We start from the raw sequence: 12,827 nt of genomic DNA, 5'->3' as shown, positions 1-12,827 counted from the left end.
TGTCTCCTACTTAGTTGAAGGAGTTGAAAAAGCAGCTACGGGAGTTGTTGGATAAGGGGTTTTATCAGGCCAAATCTTTCTCCGTGGGGTGCACCGGTGTTTTTTGTGAAGAAGAAGAATGATGGTTCCATGAGGATGTGTATTGATTACCAGCAGTTGAACAAGGTTATTTTCAAGAATAATTATCCACTACCTCGCATCAATGATGTTTTTAATCACCTTCAGGGTGCTAGGGTATTCTCGAAGATTGACTTGAGATCGGGTTGTCATCAGTTGAAGATTAGGGCTTCGGACATTCCTAAGACAGCTTTCAGGACTCGTTATGGGTATTATGGGTTTTTGGTGATGTCTTTTGGTTTGATTAAAGACCCAACAACTTTTATGTATTTTATGAACAATGTGTTCCATCCTTATTTGGATTCCTTTTTTATTGTGTTCATAGATGATATCTCGGTATATTCCCGTAATAGAGAGGAGCATGAGCAGCATTTGACGATTGTGCTTCAAATTCTAGGGGAGAAGAAGTTGTAAGATAAATTCTCCAAGTGTTAGTTTTGGTTCGATTCAGTGGCATTCTAAGGCCACGTAGTGTCTAGTGATGGGATCAAGGTGGATCCGAAGAAGATTGAGAAAGTTCAGAGTTAGCCCGGACCTTCTACAGCTACAGAGATCACGAGTTTCTTGGGCTTAGCAAGATACTATTCTAGCTTCGTGGAGGGGTTTTCATCTATTATAGTTCCATTGACTAAGTTCACTCAGAAGGGTGCTCCATTCATATGGTTTGATGAGTGTGAGGAAAGATTTCACGACTGCTTTGCCTACAACTATAGTTTTGGTATTACCCTCGGGATAAGGGTGGTATACTATCTATTATGATACTTCACGTGTTGGCCTTAGTTGTGTGTTGACGCAAGATGGTAGGGTGTTTGCCTATGCGTCGCGCCAGTTGAAGCCCTATGAGAAGACTTATCCGGTTAATAATTTAGAGTTAGCAGCTATTGTGCACGCGCTCAAGATTTAGAGGCATTTATTTATATGGCGTGTTGATCATCGGAGTCTTCAGCATTTATTCAAGCAAAAAGATTTGAATTTGAGGCAGCAGAGGTGGTTGGAGTTATTAAAGGATTATGATATCACTATGTTGTATCATTTGGAAAGGCTAATATGGTAGCAGATGCCTTGAGTAGAAAGGTAGAGAGTAAGGAGAGTTTAGCATTTATTCCAGCTATGGAGAGGCCTTTAGCCATGGATGTCCAGGCGTTGTCCAGCGGACTCGTGGAATTGGATATTTCTGAGCCTAGCAGAGTTCTTGCTTGTGTTATTTTGCAGCCGTCCTTATTTGAGCGAGTTAAGGCTCGCCGGTATGATGATCCCCATTTGCTTGTCCTTAAGGACAACAGTGCAGCGAGATGGTGCTAAGGAGGTGACTATTGGTAATAATAGGGTGTTGCGACTTCAGGGTCCGATTTGTGTTTCTAATGTGGATGGTTTGAGAGAGTTGATTCTTGAGGCGGCTCATAGTTCGCGGTATCGTGATTTGAAGCAGCATTATTGATGGAGAATGTTGAAGAAGGACATTCTTCGACATGTTTCACGTTGTTTGAATTGTCAACAGGTCAAGTATGAGCATCATAAATCAAGTGTTTTTCTTTAGAAGATTGATATATCGGAGTGGAAGTGGGAGCGCATTACTATGGACTTTGTGGTAGGGTTGCCACAGACTTTAAGAAGTTTGATGCCATTTGGGTCATTATTGATTGGTTGACCAAGTCGGCACATTTTATTCCGGTTATGAATTCCTACACTTTAGAGAAGTTGGCTGATATGTACATCAAAAAGAGTATTTGCTTGCATGGAATTCTTATTTCTATCATCTCGGATTGCGTCATTTAGTTTACTTTGCACTTTTGAAGAGCTGTTCAGCGTGAGTTGGGAAGTCCGAGCAGACCATTCAGATCTTGGATGATATGATGAGAGCTTGTGTCGTTAATTTCAAGGGTTAGTTGGATCAGTTTCTACCATTAGTAGAGTTTACCTACAACAACAGCTTCAATTCTAGTATTCAGATAGCTCCATATGATACATTATACGGGAGGCAATGTCGTTCTCCGGTTTGTTGGTTTGAGATTGTAGGCTAGGTTATTAGGCACAGATCAGGATCTGTGATGCTTTGGAGAAGGTGAAGTTGATTTTGGAGCGGCTTTGTACATCATAGTCTAGGCAGAAGAGTTATGTTGATGGGTACATTCGTGATGTGGCTTTCATAGAGGGTGAGAAGGTTCTTCTTAGAGTTTCTCCTATGAAAGTCGTGATGAGGTTGGTAAGAAGTCAAGTTGAGTCCTTGGTACATTAGTCTATATGAGGTTTTGGAGAGAGTGGGTGAGTTGGCTTATGGACTTTCTTTGTCACCCAGCTTGTCGAGAATTTATCCGGTGTTTCATGTTTCCATACTTCGAAAGTACCATGAAGATCAACCACATGTGTTGGATTTCAGCTCGGTACAGTTGGATGAGAATTTGGCTTATGAAAAAGTGTCAGTGGCCATTTTAGACAGGCAGGTTAGGAAGCTAAGATCGAAAGATATTGTATCAATGAAGTCTCAGTGGAGAGGTCCACCGGTCGAGGAGGTGACTTAGGAAAACGAGCATGATATGCGGAACAAATATCCTCATCTATTTGGCATTCCAAGTACAATTCTAAACTTGTTTGAGGTCGAACGTTTGTTTAAGAAGGGGAGAATGTAACGACCCAGTCATTTATTTTGTGTATTTGAGCCTCGTTCCCCTATTAGATATATTTTGTAGGTTTATTTGTTCTTTTGATACTTGCGGGGATGGTTGATTTGGCTTCAGGAACGTCTGGGAGTGATTTGGCACACTTAATCTCATTTTGGAGGTTTAAGTTGCTAGAGTTTACCAAGGTTTGACTTTTGAATATACGGTCTCGTATTGGTGATTTGATGGTTCCAATAGGTTTGTATGGTGATTTTGGACTTAGCATGTGTTCGGATTTGTATTTGGATTTGGAGGTTCCTAGAGGATTTTGAGCCTATTTGCCGACTGTTGGTAATTTGAAGAATTGAAGAGTTCGTCAGATTGAGCGATAGTTGACTTTGATTATATCAAACTCCGATTATCATTCCGAAACTTAGAATAGGTTCTCTTAGTAGTTTTAAACTTGTGTGCGAAGTTTTGTTGGAATTCGAAATATTTATGCATGATTTGGACGTGTCCGGCGAAGTTGGAAAGTTAAGAAAATGATTTTGATTGGATTATTGGTTTTGATGTGATTTATGGTATTTTAGCATTCAGATAATTTGGATTACGTATTTGGACTTATTTATATGATAGGACGGGGTTCCGGGACGCTCGGGTATTTTTCGGATTGATTCCGGGTCATTTTGGTACTGATGGCACTTCTAGTACTGGTGTGTCGCAACTGCTTGTAAGGTTTGGTGCGCAAGTGAGACATCACAGTGATTAGTGCAGATACGTGCAGGAGCTGGGAGAGAAAATTGGGCTTACCTGTGGGATTGTAGAAATACGATTTAGCTCTATAGGGTGAGGGGTAGATTGTTTAATGAAGCTCGCAGATGCGAGTCGATGCACACAGAAGCAACATTGCAAAGGTGACAAAGAGGGCTACAAATGCGAGATCCCTGCCAGTGATTTATGTTTCGAGGCTTTAGGCCATTTTTCACTATTTTGAGTTTTGGAGCTCGGCTAGAGGCGATGTTGAAGAGATTTTCATCACCACTTTGAGGGTAAGTAATTCTCACTTAGATTTGTAAACTTTAATCATGACATTTTGGAGGAAAAATTGAGGTTTTTGCTTACAACTCAAGAGGAAGAATTTTGGGGATTTCAAGGTCGATGCGGACTTGGTTTTGGAATCTAATAATATATTTGGACTCGTGGGGTTACGGGTAGTTGGAATCAACTCCTTCATTCGGTTTTGGCAATGTAGGCCCAGATTGACTTTTGTTGATCTTTTGGAAATTCAATTAAGATTGAAGCTTTATTGTTTGGAATTGATTCTTATGGCTTTGTTTAACGATAGTGAGTTATTTTGTCTAGATTTGAGCCGGTTGGAGGTGATTTCTAAGCGAAAAGCATTCTTGGAGTATTGATTTTGGCTCATTTGAGATAAGTATCTTTCCTAATTTTATCTTGAGGGAATACTCCTTAGGATGTGACTTTATTCGGCTAATTGGAATATATGAAAAGCGACGTATATGCAAGGTGGCAAGTCTATATGAGGGTGCTATATATGATTTTGACCGGAATGGACTTAGGCTTCTATTATGCCTTGATTCAATTACATACTTCCTGTGATTCCTGTTTTGATCATTTGTGTCACTGAACTCCTTGAATCATGTTAGAGACCATGTATAGGCTTGATATCCTGGTTGAGAATGAAACTTATTATTGTATGGCATACCCGCGTAATCGGAGTTGTAGTTGTACTCTTTGCATATGCATACACTTTATCATGCTATTAGCCACAGTCTATGAGTATGTGATTCGATATCCGATGTTCGCATACATATATTCTTGTATATATGGATTGTCAGCACATGAGTTATCTGTGCGGTGATTATGATTATGACACGGGAGTTGTCCGTATAGCACGTAAGTTGTCCATGCAGTTATGATTTTGGCACGTGAGTTGTCCTTGCAGCGTGTGGATAAGAATTCATCCCCTTAGGGTCGCCCTGTCATATTTTGCTTTTGCAGGCGTACACTCGGATTATGGAAAACTGTCAATGTTTGGATTATTTATATCTTCTCTATATGTTGTTTTACTTGATGGATTGCCATACAGTACATATCTTCTCTATATGTCGAATTGTATATCTTGACTTGAATTGTTATACATCTTCTATATATGCTGAATTATTAGTTGTTTACACTGCTTGTACAAATCTTCTCTATGTGCATCGTTGACCTTACTTGGACTCTATGCCTAGACTTCGATATTGTTTCTTTGTGTACATATATTCATGAACTGTACAACTTGATTAGTGAGTATCATTGGATACTCTTGATTGGCCACTCTCACCACTACCTCAATAAGGTTAATCATGATACTTACAGAGTATGTGGGGTCGATTGTACTCATACTACACTTTGCACTTAATTGTGCAGATCCAGGAGTTGGACCCAGCTGAGCTTTTGGAGTTGTAGTTGTTGTTGTGAAAACCCGAGATAGAATTGAATCCTGATCGTAGCCTCTAGCATCTCCATTTATCATTTTATCACTATTATCTATTCATACAGTGTATTGTATTGCAAGACTTGTATATATATATATATGTTAGAGCTCATGACTCAGTGTTGCCAGTTTCTGGGGATTTATGTATTGACTCGGTTTCTATCTATGGATGTTTTACTTTCAGACTCATTTATTCTATTATTTTTATTTTATTTCACTGTTGTTTTACTATTTGGCTTGCCTAGAAAGTGGTTTAGACGCCATCATGATCGGTGGTGGTTTTGGTTCGTGACAAGTAATAGCATTACAAATCTTTTGGTTCCAAAAGTGCACGCAAGTAGTAAAGTGACTCAAAAGTCGGATGTCGAATCCACAAAAGCTGAAATAAATTTCTACCTAAGTAAACACAAAATTATTATATGTTCAAGGTTATCAAAGATTGATGGTTTTGACTAAACTAATATTGCAGAATTTAAGCAACTAAGTAGCTAAACTAACAAGAACACAAGCGTTTATGATTTTATCTTAACCAATTGAGATAAAGATTCTAGGGTTGCGGTAGGCTTATCAATCCTATTGAGTTCTTGATTACACCCATTAATTTTAATTATTTATGATTGCTAGTTGACTAGATCTTTTATATGACTAGTATACTCCCACAATACTACCCCTATTCACAATATATCAATATTATATCTATATGGTATTGAATCTATTATGAAGGAATATAATACGACATTCAACCGAGCGAAACCGTTAGGTATATCCCTATTCTAACCGTGAAATATTTTCTCAAGATATGGGTTCAAAAACAAGCTCTGTTAATTCTCGTTTAATCAAAATGTGGCATTTTCTAGCATAGTATAGATAATAGGTAAATTGAAGGCCACACAATTCATAAGTTAAATCTATAATTTATAAAACAATCAATGATAGTAATTCGTATTAACAAAGCAGTAATCAACAAACATCAATGATCATATCAAACACAACCTCAGAATTAGAGTACTTAGCCACTCATAATATGGTGTTCACAAAAATAGTAAAAAATTATAAACGACAAGAAAGAATAGAAGAAAAATATAAACTAATCACTAAACCCGTGTTCTTCTCCTTCATGTACGTTTCTTGCTTCTAAAGATGTATTACCCCCTTCAAAAGACGTTTTATGGGGTATTTATATGACCTAGAATGGATAAAAAGTCGTCCAAACTAATCTAATATCGGACAAGAGTCGATGGGCTGCATTCAGTAACCGCGCATCGCAGCGCCCCTTGAACGAACTCCTAGGTGCTTCTTCATTTTCTCTTGGCCTCGTGTTGTCCTGTGTGATGGTCGCCAATTTACTGTTTTAGATAAAGGTTTGCTCCCTTAGCTCGTCTGCCTCTCGCGCGACGCACGAGCTTCAGATGAGCTGCCTCCAATCTTCTTTCATGTTTCTTCACTTCAGGTTTCACGCCAATTTATCTATTTTTAATCAACTTTCTTTTAACCTCGTATCTACACATAAGAAACGTGTAATGAGTATAAATTCATTCAATTAACCATGCAATCTTTATCAAATCACATAAGACATAGGACATAAATATACCAAAAACCATATACTTTTTGCCAATTATCAGGAAGCCAACCAGTAACCTCTCTATATTCTTACTCCTTTTCCTCTCAAATATTAACTTCAAAAAAGGCAATAAAAAGGGAACCTAAACATATATGAAAAACTAGTACAATACTTCAACGGAGTTTGATTGAAAAATATTTTTTTTTGGCAACTATTGTCTATAAGGAGCAATACCCAACATATGTGGACACCACTAAGATTCTTAACTTAATCGCCTTCTTGTCTCAGGTAACACCGATGAGCAGCAACTGCAAAATTTCTCTTAAAAATGGGTTGATTCCAAATGGCAGAAACTCCATCAATAATTACCTCCTTGAACCCCTAAAAGTTGAATTTTTAATCATTAGCATTCTTATTTCACATATAAGGACTGCCTGGTAGGCAGTGGTGGCTGGGGGTGGTGAAGGTTTTGGAGATGATGGTGGCAGAAAGTAGATGAAGGAAATCGAAAAAATCAAAGAAATTGAGTTGTTTTACGCTCTCAAAAGCAGTGTAATACACATGCTATGCTATGTCAGTGTGATGTGTCGAATATACACATTTTCTACCAACTTCTGGTGTTCAATAGGTACCACACTTGGTTTAGGTGTCTTAATGAAAACGGCAACTTTTAGGGATCGCACATATATTCAAGCAAAATATTTTATTTATTTGTGTATTTGTGAAGTGGAAACTGTAACCACTCACCTGCAATATTTTAATTTTTAGTAAAAAAAATAAAAAGAGAAATGAGCATCACATAGCCATTCAGTTTAGTAAATAACAAAAATTTACCTATTCTCTTTTTATTATCTGCTTATCCCAACATTTTTGCAACCCTATCTGAGTGCTTATTTCTTCACATGCACAATATTTTTATATTTGTCACGACCCAAAATCCACATAGTCGTAATGACACCTAACCCAACCCGCTAATTAAGTCAAACAACAACCAACACAGCTCCAATAAAAATAATAAGAAATCAATAAGTGAAATAACTGAATTCCCATACAATAACCCAAGGATTGGTAGTATAAGTCATGAGCCACTAAGATTTAGATTTACAAAGATGGTATGAAAATAAATACAACATTAGTTTGGTATGTACATAAACTGAATTCGAATCTAAAACTACCACGGACAAGTGGTAGCTATATCCAAAAAAAAAAAAAAAAAGGCACATCTTCAGTGCCAGCTTCCATCATCCACAGCGTCTCAACTCCAAGTCTGCATGCAAGGTGTAGAAGTGTAGTATGAGTACAACTGACCCCATGCAGCAAGTATCATAACTAACATCAGTGCGGAAATAGAAGCAAGAATTATAAATGATACTCACCAATCACCTATACAATTCATAAAATCCAACAACTACAGAGTAGTAATACGATAGAGTTATGAAATCACAGATAAAACCACCTTGACTTACATAATTTTTTTAACGTACTCTGCTCAGTCAACAATCCAGCATATAAGGAAGATATGCAAATAAATTAGGTAAACAAGCAAGGAAATTGTAAGTAAAGATGAAATGCAATAACTAAATACCAATCTGCTACAACGCGCAACCCGATCCTAACAGAAATCACAATACGACTCTGTGGGCCAAATCAGAATCTCAATAATTGAACCAAACCGCTAATCAGCCTTCTTAACGCCTACATTAACCAGAAACTCGTTGCTTTCTCACAATCCGCGTGTTACACCATCAAGAAGGAACATGAGAGGGTGACACTAGGGGGATGGATCCATATCCACATGTTGCACAAATAACTCACGTGCTGCACGGACAACTCACGTGCTAATATTATCAACCGCACAGATAACACACATGCTGCGCACACAATGTGCGTGCCAATAATATCAATATCTCGGATCCGCACAAATAACTCACGTGCCAATATCACAATATCTCCATCGTAGTCACAGACTCAATATCGCAATCCGCACCGCGAGGTCACAGGCTCAATAACACAATCCGTCCGGCGTGGTCATAGGCTTAATATCATAATCCGCTCGGCATGATCACAAGCTCAATATCACAATCTACATGGCGTGGTCACGTGCTACCAATCCAATCCATATCACACGGAAAATAAGATATACAAGAAAATATGTACATGATCAATGAATATCAAATTTCATACTCCTGGACTAGTATAAGTTATTTTCTAAGGTGTATGCATGTGCTAAGTGTGCTATCATAACTCAAACCAGGAAAATACATCACGAAAGTAGTATTTCTTAGGTTGAATCAGGAGATTAACCTCTATGTAACCTCAAATATGGCTCAAATAGCTCACAACACTGGTACAAATATAAGAACCATCACAACATGAAGCTTAGCAATCAATCCAAGGCATATCATAGCCTAAAAACTACTCCAAGCATAAAATATACTCTGGTGCACTCACATAGGATCAACCCCACACATGTGTGCCACCCATAGCACGTAGCTATCACAAATAACTCAGGTATCTAATGCCTCAACCTAGTTTAGGTAAGATACTTACCTCAAGCAAGCAAAATCGATACTCCAGAAGTGCTACCCTATACGAATCGACCTTCGTACGGCTCGAAACAAGCAAAAAGCAACTCAAAATCATCAAATAATTCCATATGAATCAAACACAAACGATGAAGGTCGAAACTTTAATCAACTACTCAAAGTCAACCAAAATGTCAATCTAGGCCCGCACCCTAAAACCCGACAAAACTCAGAAATTCCAATAACCTACTCGAATACGAGTCCAACTATACTAATTTCATCCAATTCTGACTCCGAATTGATGTTCAAAACTCAATTATTCAGTTTTGAAAAGTTTTTTATAAAAATTCCCAATTCTCTGATCAAAACATAGATTAATTCACAAACGAACTACTATAATCATGTTAAAATATACAATTGAGGTTATATACCGACCCTCATGAAAAAAACAAGAAGAACGATTCAAAAATCACCTCAAACGGATATCTAAAACTCATGATATGCTCAAAATACCAAATGAACGCAGTCTGATATTTTTAATACGCAGGGATTCCGCTTCTGCACCCAAAAAGCCGCACATGTTGTTTGCCAGCTGTCATTTCCGTATTTGGGGACCGTTTTCGCACCTGCGAGGTTGCAGATACGTACCCCACTTCGCATCTGCGAAGCACCAGCACCAGCTATCTTCTCCGACACTAAAATGGGCATATTTCCCTCATACAATGTCCAAATTCAATGATTCCTTTTGCTATGGTTCTGTAATTACGATAAGAATCTAATGCTTCAAACAATACAGAATTTAGAGCTTATTTGCTTTATGTGGTACCATTTATACTTGAAGAAACGACGTCAAAATATCAAATACGAGTGCAACACAACCCAAACCTACCATAAACGCAAGTCATAATACATCATATGAAGCTACTCAAGGCCTTAAACCACCAAACGGAAATGCTAATATCCAAACGACCAGTCGAGTCGTTATATTCTCCCCCACTTAAACATATATTCATCGTCGAACGTGCTAAAAGTCGTTATAAAGCCATCAAACCACTATATAAACTCACCTAGAACATATCGATGGGCGATCCCATGTTATCCCAATACGTATAAGCCTGACAGCACAACCTAACTGAAGATCCTTACTTCAACCTTAGTCCATAAATCTTGGAACCCAATCTCTAAGATCTGGAACTCATTATAAGACCTGATTCTTGCATCCATATAGTGTATAAGTCTGAACAAGTTGTATCAAGCCATAACTGTATCCCAAGATACAATCACATCACATACCATATAAATCAGATACTCGTAGCAATAACTTCCGGCCACAATGGTTGCTTATTAACAAACCTGTTACCGACGACATACATCATGTCAAATAAAACCTCATTTTGAACCTTCATACACTTCCATGGACAAATAAAACACATAGAAACTCGTAACCACCTATCAGATCAACAAGTCGTGGATCTCCCTCACCCGCCAAGAGCCATAGCCAAAATCTAAGCTGACTAGTGATATTATTCTTCAAGAAATACCTTAATTAAGTCTGATAGCACTCATTTCAGGACCAATAATCTCGTCTCATCCATTACAAGTTGCTCGACCGACATTCCACACCAATAACACCTTGATCCATATACCATGAAATTCGTGCACCAAACAAGAAATAACTCGAATGTACCCACTAATGGAAAAAGAATCAAATGAGAGAATCGTCCTGCAAGCTCAACAGATATCACCACAGAACGCAATGCCATGAACCCATCACATAAAAGAGAACCAAAACACATGAAATAAACATAAAGGATTATATCCCAATATAACTTTGTTGCGACGCGTGACCCAATCCATACGCCGGTCCATATGGAATACCTCGAGCCATGATACAATCAATAACTATATGCATATCAACAACAAACACGCGGAGTGCATGACTATACCCTGGATAAACGAATAGCACAATATACCACAAACAGGAAGACTATAACCAAGGTGCAATCAGCCATTCAACACCCCAAGAGCCATCTCGCTCGAATTCCTCCACAAGGCCCAAACAGTACTACATCATATGTGTCAATAGTCAATAGTCTGACAACCCATCGTAGCATAGATGAGTAACTCATGGAATATATTAGAACACGAATAAGATCAACTCTAACTAAATGACACACCCCTCAACAGTATTCATGTTGAGTAAACAAATTCGACCCGATGTAAAATACACACCCCCATTAGGCCTACTAGTGGCCTCCAAATCAATTTCGATCCTCCCAAAATAGGTAGATAACCTCCGAAAAGTCCACAATAACCTATCCATAACAAATATAGTCATCCGCCAACCTCTTAACATACCTTCATCGACTGCAACTAAGGAACAATCTGCTTCTGAGAACCCTCATAGTCTTCAAATCCTTAGAATACGAGAATTTCCATGTTCGATCCCAACTCCACTAGTCCAGTGATTGACAAATCCTTCATACACAATCATCTCACGAAAAATACTTCCATAATTCTTCCGTGCCATATAGCAAATATTTGAACAGCTGCAGTCAATCAACCAGGAGATTACCTTAATACTAGTCGAACATCCATAAGTCAAAACACAGTACGCCTTCTAAAATGCGCACCCTTCTCAGGTGTTACCAGATAGTGCCAACATTCTTCTAAACATTTAAAATCGTCCATGCTACCTAGAAATCGTGATCTTCCCTTTGAAATTGAATCGTAACCTCGTACATGCAAACCCCAATCCTACACGTCGCACCGCATCTATCATGCCATCATATGAAAACACGAAAATCCCATTATCAACCCTAAATCACAAATAGGATACCTACTCCATCAACAAAAAATCTTCTGCTTAATCCCATATAGGATAGAAATCACAATGTGCAACAGAAATTCCTCATGCCTATCAAAATATCTGTCCCAAGTCGTGGTAGAAATTATCGCAAACTCTTCGAAACACGTTAACACAAAACCAAGCCATCAGAACTAAATCCCTCTAACTACACCAAGTCACGCATGTTGCCAAGCCCAAGAGTATCTTCACAAAACGCCTATATAGTCTTACCATACCCAAGGAACCGATCACTTCTACTACTATGCCGATCCAACCCACTACCAAGCTGTCTTATTTCTTCGAGTTCCTCCCAACCTGCCTTCAATTTAACTCTCCTCCTTGTCCGTACATTACGGTCCTTAACCCAAAGCTTACCCCAAAAGATCCTAGCATGAAATACGTCATCTTAAGACCCATAGGCCACTATTTTCCCTCTTAGACACCCAATCATACCGCAACCGAGATACCCACTCTGAAGTGGCCTTCTATGAATCTGAAGTGTTTCCTTAACCTCACTAATACTGAAATGTAGAACCACTAGTGATATAGAAATATCGCAAATCTCGACACCTTTCAATTCATATCACCAATCTTAGCCATATACAATCCTAGATAATTCCTACCACACATGAATCCTGAACTAATTAGAACCTTCTCAAAAGGCATCCACTCTACTCTA

At 38.4% G+C, this 12,827-nt stretch overlaps 1 long non-coding RNA gene across 1 annotated transcript; it reads right to left on the bottom strand.

Moving 5' to 3' along the window:
- Window positions 1-6,191: 6,191 nt before the first annotated feature.
- LOC107796517 (uncharacterized) lies at window positions 6,192-7,412 on the bottom strand. Its single transcript, XR_001650421.2, has 2 exons — window positions 7,010-7,412; window positions 6,192-6,714 (listed from the first exon to the last, which is right to left on the bottom strand). It is a non-coding gene; the product is annotated as an uncharacterized LOC107796517 (long non-coding RNA).
- Window positions 7,413-12,827: the final 5,415 nt, after the last annotated feature.

The sequence above is a fragment of the Nicotiana tabacum genome, chromosome 19 (genome assembly GCF_000715075.1).
Source record: "Nicotiana tabacum cultivar K326 chromosome 19, ASM71507v2, whole genome shotgun sequence".
In the NCBI taxonomy this organism is placed as follows: Eukaryota; Viridiplantae; Streptophyta; class Magnoliopsida; order Solanales; family Solanaceae; genus Nicotiana; species Nicotiana tabacum.
Note: the sequence above shows the minus strand (reverse complement) of the source record. Positions and strands in the feature narration are given on the sequence as shown.